The sequence below is a fragment of the Hevea brasiliensis genome, chromosome 8, assembly GCF_030052815.1.
Source record: "Hevea brasiliensis isolate MT/VB/25A 57/8 chromosome 8, ASM3005281v1, whole genome shotgun sequence".
NCBI lineage: Eukaryota > Viridiplantae > Streptophyta > Magnoliopsida > Malpighiales > Euphorbiaceae > Hevea > Hevea brasiliensis.
This window is the reverse complement of record NC_079500.1, coordinates 14,690,427-14,696,426: the sequence shown is the minus strand read 5'-3', so window position 1 is coordinate 14,696,426 and position 6,000 is coordinate 14,690,427.

Genomic DNA, 6,000 nt, shown 5'->3' with positions numbered 1-6,000 from the left:
ACTTGCACAAGTTCGGGTCCAAAAACTGGCCGAACCAGAATTGACCAATTTGACCTAAAATTGACCTAAAATGGTACCATTTGACCAGCAAGAGTGTAATGACCATAACTTGGTCTACTTAACTCGGATTGACCTAAAATTTTGCACCGCGGTCCATAAGACCTAAATCTACAAGTTTGTAGTTTCGACCGAGACCGAAAACCGAGGAACTAGATCGTCCGGTTAGGTCAAACCAGTGTCCCTGATCCAAAGAATTTGCATTAAAATGCACTAAGCAAGGAAATGACTTTGGTAAAACATACCAAACCTAAAACCCTATCAAATGTGACATATTAACGACACTAAAACCTAATTTACCTAAAACGCAATGAGGGTCGGTATATTAGGTGATTAAGTGAATAATTGAGTTCAGTGCATTATTTACCAAACACCATCGATAGAGACAGTTTAATTTAGTACTGAAACACTTCAAATTGTGTTTCTCAGTTACCAAAGACTCAGGAAAAGTGAAGGAAACACTGAGTCCAGATCAGGGAGACAGTCATCAGAGGTTTGTGCACAACTAGTTTTTAACTGATTTTGTTTTGAATATTTCATATGATTAAATGATATATTTTTCTTATGAATTATGTTTAACAAGCATTGGATTTAATTCCATGATTATTGAAAATTGTTATTGTATGTATGAATTTGGCTTTGTGAAATGGTATTTCCATAAGTATTAAGCATTGTTATGGATTAAGTAAATTATGTTTTGGAAAATTGTGATAGAATATGTTTTGAATTGTGATGGTAATATTCATGGAAAAAATGAAAACTTTATTATTTGAATTGTGATGAGCATAAAAATTATTGGATATTGGAGTTGACTTTGAATCGAATTATATTGTGATTTATGCTCGCTAAAAGGATTGTGATATTGTTTTATATCTCACTATAGATGCTTGACTAGGTTATTACCCGTCTCTCTCATTTGTTGAGAAGACAATGGAGTGAGTTGTGTTTTGATTACCATGGTACGTGCACAGGCTAATATTCTCCTCTGATTTGAGGTTAGATCTAAGTTTATTTTATCGTTATGGCCCTTACGGAAGATTCATTATTGTGATGGTACATGCACGATGATTCGACCTCCCGACCATAGGGAGTTAGAATCGATTCGACCTCCCGACCATAGGGAGTTAGAATCACATCGAATATGGCCCTTCGGATTAGTCTTGCTTAGTTAGTGAGATAAAGATTGATTTTTGAGATACAACATGGTTTTTGAGATGCATAATGACTTTTGAGATACAGTATGATTTTTGAGATACAAAATGATTTTGAGATACATAATGGCTTTTGAATGGTAAGGAATGGTGATTTCAATTATGGTTTGTGTGTAATTGATTTTGTTGGAATTACTTAAATGGATAGTCAAGATTTGATAAATTGAATTTTGTGCTCCAAGTTATTTATACAAATGATTTACATTATTGGCAATGAATATTTTGAGTTGTGAAATTTGATCGATTCGATTCTCAAATTATTTATCAGAAATTTATCAATGTATATTGTACTATGTTTTAAATTATAGTTGTGTACCATCGAGTTCACCACTCAATGATAGCTTTGTATCTTTGTCGCAGTAAGCGAGCATAGAGCGATGATTAAGTTGCTTTGAGGATACATTCAGATCGGCTCGGGTATATCATAGATATACCCATGTACATAGGTTTTGATGTAAGCATGTAATAATATGTATGTAAATTATTTGAGCAGTTGTATAGAAACTCTTGTAAAATATTTTGGTATGTAATTAAATGTAAATTATCATGAATGTAAATCTGAGATTTCATTTACTTAAATAGTTTTGTATTATATTTCTTGTATCTCAGTCTTTGAAAAATCACTATGGATTTGAATTGAGAAAAATGTTGTGTTGAGAAATATATTGGAGTTGAGATTTGCAAATACATATTGAAGTGCTTTTTACAGGTTTTCTGAAGAACTGTTTTATCCAAAATACAGATGGCACTCTGCCAAAATTTTTACAGAAACTCCAATTAAGTCAAATGTGTCAGTTTTATCACTTCAGTTCAAAAAGGTTTTTAACACCTGTAAATAGTGCTCACCACTGTAAAAGAAGTAAGAAAAGTTTTGAAAATCCATTGTAGTGTATTTAATGGGTTATCAGTTGACGGAGTTGGTAATTCATTAGGTATACTACGGGATCATGTTATGCCTTACAGAGGGGTAGGGTGTGACACTAAAAAATAATGCTGACAAAGCAAGGCTAACCTATCGCAAGAAGTTCTTCCGCATTAAAGTGTACTTAACAAGATTCTAAAAATAAATGATTAATGGAGGACGAGTCCCAAGACTTAACCTACAATTTTCCTTTTCTTACTCACTTCCCATGATGCCCTTGCTGGTTTTCACTTTCCCCTCTGCATATTTGACTAGAAGCGCCCTTTCGGGTTTTCACCCCTAGTTTTTTTTTTTTTTTTTTTTTTTGCTATCGATCATTTCCTGCAAATCTCATAGCAAAGTACATGAGGTTATCAATATTCAAATCCCAATCTTATAACAAAGTTTTAACAGATTAATAGCGCATAAATAAAGGTGTAGAAGAAAGATAAAATTAGAGTGTGGGTATATTAGAGTGTAAGTATATGAGAAAGATAAATTAAAGTGTAAGAATGACTTTATTATGGCTTGAGAAAAAAGGTACAGTTTCAAAAAAAAAAAAGGGTACAAGAATGGATCTCACAAATTTCTTGTAGGTAACTTTAACTCCCTTAACTGCCATTATTTCAAATAATTTTTTGATGAACGTTCATGCCGTGGTGACTTATTTTCTTTCCTGGTCCTGTGCTCCCTTCCTTATTTCTCCATTTTCTGGTTCTAAGGGTGCCCTTTCGGGTTTTCGCTCTTAGATTTTTTTTTTTAGCTCGCTTTTTCAGGATGCCTTTTCGGGTTTTCACCCTCTTTCGCACATTTTGCTAGGAGCGCCCTTTCGGGTTTTCACTCCTACGTTTTTTTTTTTTTTAGGCATAGTATCTCTTAACAGCATCTGTATTCATGGGTCTTGGGAATTCTTCGCCGTCTATGTGGGTCAAGATCAGTGCACCATCAGAAAATGCCTTTTTAACTACATAGGGTTCCTCATAAGTTGGCGACCATTTGCCCCTGGTATCATTTTGGTTCGGAAGAATCTTTTTCAAAATCAGATCTCCCGGTTGGAATTCGCGCGGGCGAACGTCTTTGTTAAATGCCCTAACCATTCTTCTTTGGTATAATTGCCCATGACACGCTGCCGCTAGCCTTTTCTTGTCTAGCAAGTTCAGTTGGTCCAACCTTGACTGGATCCATTATGACTCATCGATTCCTGATTCTTTCAGAATTCTCAGGGAAGGAATTTCTACTTCAATAGGCAAAACAGCTTCCATTCCGTAAACCAGTGAGTATGGAGTTGCCCCAGTCGATGTTCTTACGAAGGTCCGAAAAGTAAGAAGGGCGAAGGAAAGCATATCATGCCAATCTTTATAGGTAATGGTCATCTTCCTGATTATTCTCTTAAGGTTCTTATTAGCGGCCTCCACTACTCCGTTCATTTAGGGACGGTATGGCGAAGAATTGAGATGCCAAATTTTGTACTGGTCACATAAACTTCGGATCTTTGGACCATTCAAATTTTTGGCATTATCGGTGACAATTTCGCTGGGGAGGCCGTGTCGGCAGATGACATTATTCTTGAGAAATTTGAGGAACGTATTCTGCGTGATATGGGCATATGATGTCGCCTCAACCCTTTTGGAAAAGTAATCAATAGCCACCAAGATGAACCTGTGCCCGTTGAATGCCTTAGGGTTAATGGGACCAATTACGTCGATGCCCCACGTTGCGAAAGGCCAAGGTGAGACAAGATTAAACAATTGATGAGGCGGAACGTTTATAGGATCCACATAGATTTGACATTTATGACACTTTCGAAAGTACTTGATGCAGTCTTTCTCCATAGTAGTCTAGAAATATCCCCGTTTCATGATTTGCTTGGCCATCATATGCCCATTAGCGTGGGTTGCGCAATTCCCCTCATAAGTCTCAAAAAGGATCCTCCTTGCTTCTTTTGCATTTACGCATCTCAACAATTCGCCATTGGAGCTCCTTTTAGACAGAATTTCATCGCTGGGGAAGTATCCCACAGCTAATCTCCTAATCATTCTCCTTTCGTTTCTGCTTGCCCCTGGAGGGTATTCCCTGGTTTTGATGTAGACCTGGATATTATGATATCAGGGTTTACCATCAATTTCTTCTTCGATCATTAAACAATAAGCTAGCTCACCCCTTGTTTTGATCTGTAATAGCTGAGTCGTCTGTCCCTCTTCCATCTGAGCTATGATAGCCAGAGTGGCTAGTGCATCTGCGGATTGATTCTTGTCCCGACTGAGGTGAGTGAAAGAAATTTCTTCAAATTTCTTGATCAATTCCAGTAGGTACTTTTGATATGGGATCAGCTTCGGGTCCTTGGTTTGCCATTCTTCCTTGACTTGATAAATGATCAAGGCCGAATCTCCATACACCTCTAACTTTCTGACTTTCATTTCGATGGCAGCCTGTAAACCCATCACACAGGCTTCGTATTCCGCAACGTTGTTGGTGCAGTCAAATCTTAGCTTGATAGCTATCAGGAAGTGTTTTTCGTCAGGGGATACCAACACAGCTCCGATCCCATTACTAGATAAATTGACAGCTTCGTCAAAATACATTTCCCATACATCAGCTGGTTCCTTATCTTCGCTGCCGACCTCATTAACATGCTCATCAGGGAATTTGAAATCTAGGGCTTCATAATCTTGGATAGGGTTTTCTGCTAGGAGATCAATAATTACGCTCCCTTTTACCGCTTTTCTAGTCATGTAGACAATGTCATATTGAGAGAGTATGACCTGCCATTTTGCTATCCTCCCTGGCACAAACGGGCTTTCAAATATATACTTGATGGGATCCATTCAGGAGATGAGCCATGTCTTATGATTTAACATGTAGTGTTTAAGCCGATTCGCCGTCCAGGCCAACGGGCAATAAGTTTTCTCTAGGAATGAGTATCTTGACTCGCAATCATTGAACTTCTTGCTCAAATAATAAATGGCCCTCTTCCTTCAACCTGTGTCATCGTGCTGCCCCAGAACACACCCCATCGAACTCTGTTGAACTGCCATGTACAGAATCAATGGCCTTCCTGCCACTGGAGGGACCAATATCGGCAGGTTTGACAGGTACTATTTAATTTTCTCAAAAGCCTCTTGACAAACTGAATCCCATTGAGTAGCATTGTTCTTTCTGAGTAGCTTAAAGATGGGTTCAGCTTTAGCAGTGAGGTTGGAAATGAATCTCGAGATGTAGTTTAGTTTTCCCAGGAAACTGCGCACCTCCCTTTCTGTCTTTGGGGATGGCATTTCTTGAATGGCTCGAACTTTGTCTGGGTCCACTTCTATTCTCTTCTCACTTACTATGAATCCCAATAGCTTTCCAGATCTAGCCCCAAACACACACTTGGTTGGGTTTAATTTCAGCTGATACTTCCTGAGCCTTTCGAATACTTTTCTCAACACTTGTACATGACTTTCTCCCTCTCTGAACTTGATGATCATATCATCCACATACACCTCTACTTCTTTGTGCATCATGTCGTGGAATAATGTGACCATAGCGCGTTGGTAGGTAGCTCCAGCATTCTTTAACCCAAATGGCATGACCCAATAACAGAATACCCCCCACTGAGTGATAAAAGCAGTTTTCTTTTTGCCTTCTTCATCCATGGGGATTTGGTTGTATCCGGATACCCCGTCAATGCACGAACATCTACCCAATCCTGTAGCGTTATCAACCAGCACGTCTATATGTGGGAGAGGGAAATCATCCTTCAAGCTTGCTTTATTGAGATCCCTGTAATCAATACATACCCTGACTCTCCCGTCCTTCTTCATTACTGGGACAACATTAGCTATCCACTGA